This window comes from Tiliqua scincoides, chromosome 6, assembly GCF_035046505.1.
Source record: "Tiliqua scincoides isolate rTilSci1 chromosome 6, rTilSci1.hap2, whole genome shotgun sequence".
Taxonomy (NCBI): Eukaryota; Metazoa; Chordata; class Lepidosauria; order Squamata; family Scincidae; genus Tiliqua; species Tiliqua scincoides.
The window spans coordinates 85053269-85059753 of NC_089826.1; the positions used below are offsets into that span (position 1 = coordinate 85053269).

The following is a 6485-nucleotide window of genomic DNA, read 5'->3' on the forward strand; positions in this document are numbered from 1 at the left end:
AAGAAAGAATAGCGATGACAGGGCTTGCACAGGTAAAAGAAAGGGCAGAGAAGGAAAGAGCAGAGGATATGGTAGAGACAAAACAGGGATCCAGAGAGAGAAAGGGCACTTCAGAGACGGAATGAATTAGAATTACATGGATTGAGAATGGAAGAATTTCAGGCCACGTCAGGCCACATCAGTGTGGAACACTCACCTGATCACAAGTCAAAGAGCTTTCCCACATATCAGAAGGGATACTTTGTGAACAAAGGGCACCACATCCAACCATTAGCAACTTGCATTCTCACAACGAGGCACATCAAGCTAGGAGGCTGTAGCCAGTGGTGTAACTAGACAGGGCTGCAAAGCGCAAAGTTTCATGGGAGCCTCACCGCAGCCTGCAAGCGGCCCCTCCCCTTCTGAGCCATTCTGGGTGGGGGGAGCAAAATGGAGGCATTCACCTGGCTCCAGAGGGACAGCTAAGGGGCTGCTTGCATGCTGCGCTGAGGCTCCCTGTAAAACTTCGTGCTTTGTACTCCCCTCTAGCTATGCCACTAACTGTAGCACACGGACCTACCAGACAGAACACCAAAATAGTTTGCACAGTTTGAACAGTGGTGGGTTCTTTCTTTTTCAGTGGCAGAGCTACATTTCTAGGGCCCTGAAGCATGAACTGTTATAACGTAAGAACAGCCCCTCCTTCACTACCGGGATCAAGGTCTGGGTAACCACTGCTATCTTCTTCACTGGGGTTGTTCCAGAACAGCCAACTTACCATAACACTCCACCTTTACAACATTTGTGCTACTGACTCTCAAACTTGGAATTGTTGAAATGTATACAACAACAAAATAAGTCATGCAACAATTACATGATATTATTACTTTTTTAAAGCCCCTTCTCATACAGCAGACCCAAAATTTTTAAGCAATGCAGACTAAAGTCTGTTCTGGGGCCCCTCCAGGTTTGCTTAAGCTTCATTAATTTCCTTCCCTGGTTCTTTTTGGAGGTTTTCAAGCAGAAGCTGATCAGGGAGATGACCTGGATTACCTTGAAAGTCACTTCTAGCTCTATGGTTCTATGATCAGATGCCCAGTAGCACTGGTGGTCAAGAGAGTTGGAGACGGTTAAGATGAGAAAGCTGCTGCTGATTGGGTATTTATTTTATTATTTATTGATTTGATTTTTACCCTGACTTTCTCCTCAAAGGGCACCCAAGGCGGGGAGCAGCAGGTTTGCAGTTCTGGAAAGGTAGAGAGGAGGAATGGGGCATGTCTCTCTCTTCTCAAAATGTATCCTGTCTCTCTTTTTTAATTTGTAAAGAAGTTCAGTTTTCTCACTGGATTTGTAAAATCTTGTGGAGACTGTGCTCCATTCTTCTCGATATTCTTGATGCTGGGACAGCCTTGAGCACATGGTTTGAGAAATCCTTACATCCCTATGCTCTGTTCAGGGGGAGAATCGGCAGGGATGAGGGGGGAGTAGAGGGTGTGGGGAGCAGATCAGTTCACATTAAGTTCACAACAAGGCATTTGTTTAATATAGCTTATAATGCCATCCATTTTGCTCTGCCTTTGTATTTGCAGATTTGTGGGAAAGCAGGTGACGCATTCAGTTTCCTCCAATGTCAAGAGCCATATAAATGCCTATGTGGCAAACTTGAAGCCTGTTATCAGAATTGCCCAGTGCGCAGTGCAAATACAGGCGCCAAACTCATGTAAACCAGTAATTGTAAAGCAGCAATGCGCATGTTCAGGCTTTTGTCTGGAAACACACTAAGGCCTGTGCTAGGTCTGTTTCCCGCTCAGAACGAAGATGCTGCTTCACTGGGGAGATATGGAGATAACTGATATGGAGATAAAAGGAGTTATGACCCCTCCAGCAGCAAGCAAACGTGAATGGTTTGGAATACCATCCAGGCTTCAGAGTAGGTGTGCTCCGTGCCTCAGAACTGCGCTGATTGCAATGAACAAGTAACTGCCTCACATCTCATAGATCTGGAAGCCGAGCACAGAAAAAAAGTATAAAGTGCAGTAATTCCCGAGAATCTTGAGATGAAAATGCACTCTATGAAGCAAGCAGGGTCCCCCCACCCTGTGCGTTTCGGAACACACTTGCAGAGGTGCAATGGGTGGCAACAGCAGGAAAGAAATTACAGGTGCTGGGAGGGACCATAATAGCCAATTCACCCCTGCCAATCCCTCACAGCCACACTGCTTAGCCCTTAATATAAGAACATAAGAACAGCCCCACTGGATCAGGCCATAGGCCCAGAGGAATATAGAAGACAGGGCCGGCTTAAAGCCAATTGGACCCATTGCTCTAGGGTAGCGTATACACACAACTATACATTGCAAAACAACATGTTTTAAGCACACATTTGGATTGCTTTCCATTCTACCTGTTTGTGTGTTGGCAACCTTCAGTCTCGAAAGACTATGGTATCGCGCTCTGAAAGGTGGTTCTGGCACAGCGTCTAGTGTGGCTGAAAAGGCCGATTCGGGAGTGACAGTCCCTTCCACACTGGGAGCAAGTGCAGTCTGTCCCTGGTCTGTCTCCCTGGCTATGGGCCTTCCTTCTTTGCCTCTTTGCCTCAGACTGTTGGCCAAGTGTCTCTTCAAACTGGGAAAGGCCATGCTGCACAGCCTGCCTCCAAGCTCAGAGGCCAGGGTTTCCCACCTGTTGAGGTCCACTCCTAAGGCCTTCAGATCCCTCTTGCAGATGTCCTTGTATCGCAGCTGTGGTCTACCTGTAGGGCGCTTTCCTTGCACGAGTTCTCCATAGAGGAGATCCTTTGGGATCCGGCCATCATCCATTCTCACGACATGACCAAGCCAACGCAGGCGTCTCTGTTTCAGCAGTGCATACATGCTAGGGATTCCAGCTAGTTCCAGGACTGTGTTGTTAGGAACTTTGTCCTGCCAGTTGATGCTGAGGATGCGTCGGAGGCAGTGCATGTGGAAAGCATTCAGTTTCCTCTCCTGTTGTGAGCGAAGAGTCCATGACTCGCTGCAGTACAGAAGTGTACTCAGGACGCAAGCTCTGTAGATCTGGATCTTGGTATGTTCTGTCAGCTTCTTGTTGGACCAGACTCTCTTTGTGATTCTGGAAAACCATTCCATTCTACCACAGAGATATAAAGTCTATCATAAATTTTATTTATATCTCTAAGATTCTACAGACCTTGACTGTGAATCTGGGGCTCTGCAAAAATTGGGTCCAGCAGTTAGAAGAAACCCGTCCATGGGGGAAATGGCTTTGGCACAATTGTAGGGAAGAATTAGCAGGCATGGGAAACTCTAAGCACCCTTCCTTTCTGTTCTCTCTTGAAAATGCTCTCCTTTCAGTCTCATTAACTGGTATGTATGTGTTTAGACTATGTGTTGATACTGTATATGTGTTTTTGGAGAATGAGTATGTACCATGTAGTTCTGCTGTTAGATTTCTTAAAAAAAAAAAAAAAAGCAGAAGATTTCTGGCTCTTCTGGAGGTAAAGATTAGCTTCAAGTGTGAGGAAAATATCTGATGAGTTTTCAGGAGCCAGGCACATGGATAAGTAACTGATGCTGGGGGCTGGTGTTTTTTTAATGACTTAAATTTTAATTGTGGTGATCCTGGGTGTGTTAATGTTTTAATTGTTTTTAATATATATTGTTTTATTTTATGTTGATATTGTTGGCCACCTTGAGTGCCCTTTGGTGCGGAAGAAAGGCGGGATAAAAATTTGATGGTCCCAGGAGTGGGATTATGTGCCCACACTCTTCCTTGAGACATGACTAAAGTTGCTTTCACACTACCCCTGGGGGCTGGGGATAAGAATAGGCCCTCAGTTTGGCTGTACTTGTCGTAAGAGGCGACTAAACAGCCACCGGGTAGATGGGACTCGTCAGCCTAGGAAGGCAGCTCATCTGAGAGAAGGAAAACTCTGATCCCAAACCTCCACTGCCTTGTGGCTACATCCAGTTACGGAAAAGGCTCCAGGAGTCAACCTCGAGGCAAAATCCAGAGCCGGAGTCCCTGAGGCAGTTCATGGCTGAACACAGTCACGTTCTGGCAACTCCTGCGACGCCGCTGGAACCAACCGTATTGGCCTCTGCCTTTCCATTGGACCATTTCAGCGACGTGGACAGGGGGGATTTGCTGCATGGGTAACAGCCTATCCTCCATACCTCCTTTACCCAGGCTTCGTGCACTGGAGAGGACACTCTGTTCCAGAACCACCATTCAGAGCGTGACACCATGGTCTTCCGAGACTGAAGGATGCCAACAACAAACACTAGCAGTTTAGTCTGAAATTGCATTCTTTGTTTTATGAAGAATCCAAACAATGTCATTGATAAATTACAGTGTTTTGTTTTCTGAGATGTCCTATTTTTCCCCAAATATAAACTGCAGCCTTTTCTTAACGTAAAAGGCAACCGTAGGCTCAGTCTGACAAATGTAAACATGCAAACTGCTATTGAGGCTTTGCAGGGCTCCTGTGCTTTAACTTGAAAGTTTCCTGATTACCGATTCTGCCTGTATTGATGCTTTTGATTGATCCTGAGTAGCCAGTTGACCCCTGAACAGCCTGTTTTAGAACTATAGTAGCCTGAACATGCAATGAGCCCCAATGGAATTTCACTGGCAGGGGCCATAAAACATAGTGAGACTGTAGTGGGCGGGGAGGGGGGAGGGATGGTAGGCAGACTTTAATACTTTGTCCCTGAAGCAGTTTTGATCCTGGTTGTGGCTTTTTCACATTTTTGTTTAGATTCAGGGAGGTTTCACATTAATTTTCCCCATTTCCTGCAGTTATCCAGTATTTCTTTTTGTGGTGTCTTGCAAACATCTTTGAGAAACACACTTCCTCTCCTGTTCTTGAGACATCCTCTAACCTCACTTCTTTCGAGCTATTTGCTCTTCTACATCATTTATCTCTAAACATGCCTGCCTAGTGACAACCTCTTGCACTTTTTATTCAATCAAATCAATCTCTTTTTGTTTCTGATTTACCTCCCTGGTCTCTGAACATGTCAGTGTCAGTAAAGGTGCAGCATCCATGTGTCTTACAGTGCAAATTTATGCATGTCAACTCAGAAGTGCATGCCACTAAGTGCAATGGGACTTACTCCTAGGAAAGAGTGCATAGGATTGCAGCCTTATCGTATTAACAGCCCAATCCTAAATAACTTTGCTAACAGGATGCATGCTGCATCCTGCAGTGGGGAGGGAGATCATGGAGGCCTCCTCAAGGTAATGGAATGTTGGCTGCCTCGGGGCTGCATTTTGGTTGCATCAGCGCTGGAAGCTTGGTTAGTACTAGGCTGTTGATGTATTTTAGAGTTTGACGTAAGATAATTGAGAGAGAAAGAGAGCTTGCAGGCCTGAAAAGCACCAGAAGGGGTTGAATTTGTGGGCTAAGAGATATTGAGAAGAGGGGAATTGGACCAGATGGAAATAACAGCCTGGAGACTTTTGATTATGGCCATCATAAGTCTCCCCTACTGCTCTTATTTGGACCTCCGCCTACAATTCATATTTAGTTTGCACTATTTGGCAACTTTGTTCCTGCAGTGCTGCCTGTTCTGCTCTCCTCCTGCCCCTGTGTTATCTGCTGCCGGAGTCGTGCCTGCCGGCTGTAGTTGTGAACAGTAATTCCAATTAAAGCTCTGTGTGTGCATGTGCATTCTTGCACGTGCACACACGCTGTGCACATCTCTGAGGACGTGTGGGCCGCCACGCAGGGCTCTGCCTCCCAATTCCGTCCCTACAAATCCTCCTTTTTACCAGAGTTAAAAGGTTCTGGCCCATAATACTTCCCCCTCCCACCCTGTCCTCTCCCCCAACTCCGTTAGAACACCTTTCCCCAGCTGGATGAGTACTTAGGACCAGAGGGGCTCTGACAATGATAGTAAGGGGGGGTGAGGAGGAGAAAACCGAATGAAAGAAACAGTGAGTGAGATGACAGTGGGGAGTCCTGCTATAATAAGAGAGTGATGGACAGAGAGGAAAAGACGGGGCAGCGACTTTGAAAGGGAAGAGGAGAAAGGACTGAAAAATGTCACCAAAGGCACCCTTAGCTGCAGGTGTTCCTGCTCAAGCCTGCCTGCCTGCACTGTACTTTGGAAGGCCTTTTGAACAATCAATGTTTTGAACTTGCACCAAACTGTTATTAGAAGCTTCATGCTAAAAAGAAAGCACAGCGTAATTCACCATTATTATAATAATTCGCAGCCATTGTTACCCTGCACATGACTGATCTCATCTGATCTCGGAAGCTAAGCAGGGTCAGGCCTGGTTAGTACTTGGACGGGAGACCGCCTGGGAATACCAGGTGCTGTAGGCTTATACCATGATCTCGGAAGCTAAGCAGGGTCAGGCCTGGTTAGTACTTGGATGGGAGACCGCCTGGGAATACCGGGTGCTGTAGGCTTCTACCATGATCTTGGAAGCTAAGCAGGGTCAGGCCTGGTTAGTACTTGGATGGGAGACCGCCTGGGAATACCGGGTGCTGTAGGCTT

General features: G+C 46.6%; 1 pseudogene; it reads left to right on the top strand.

Moving 5' to 3' along the window:
* The first annotated feature begins 6190 nt into the window (after positions 1–6190).
* On the top strand, positions 6191–6310 carry LOC136656444 (5S ribosomal RNA; annotated as a pseudogene).
* Positions 6311–6485: the final 175 nt, after the last annotated feature.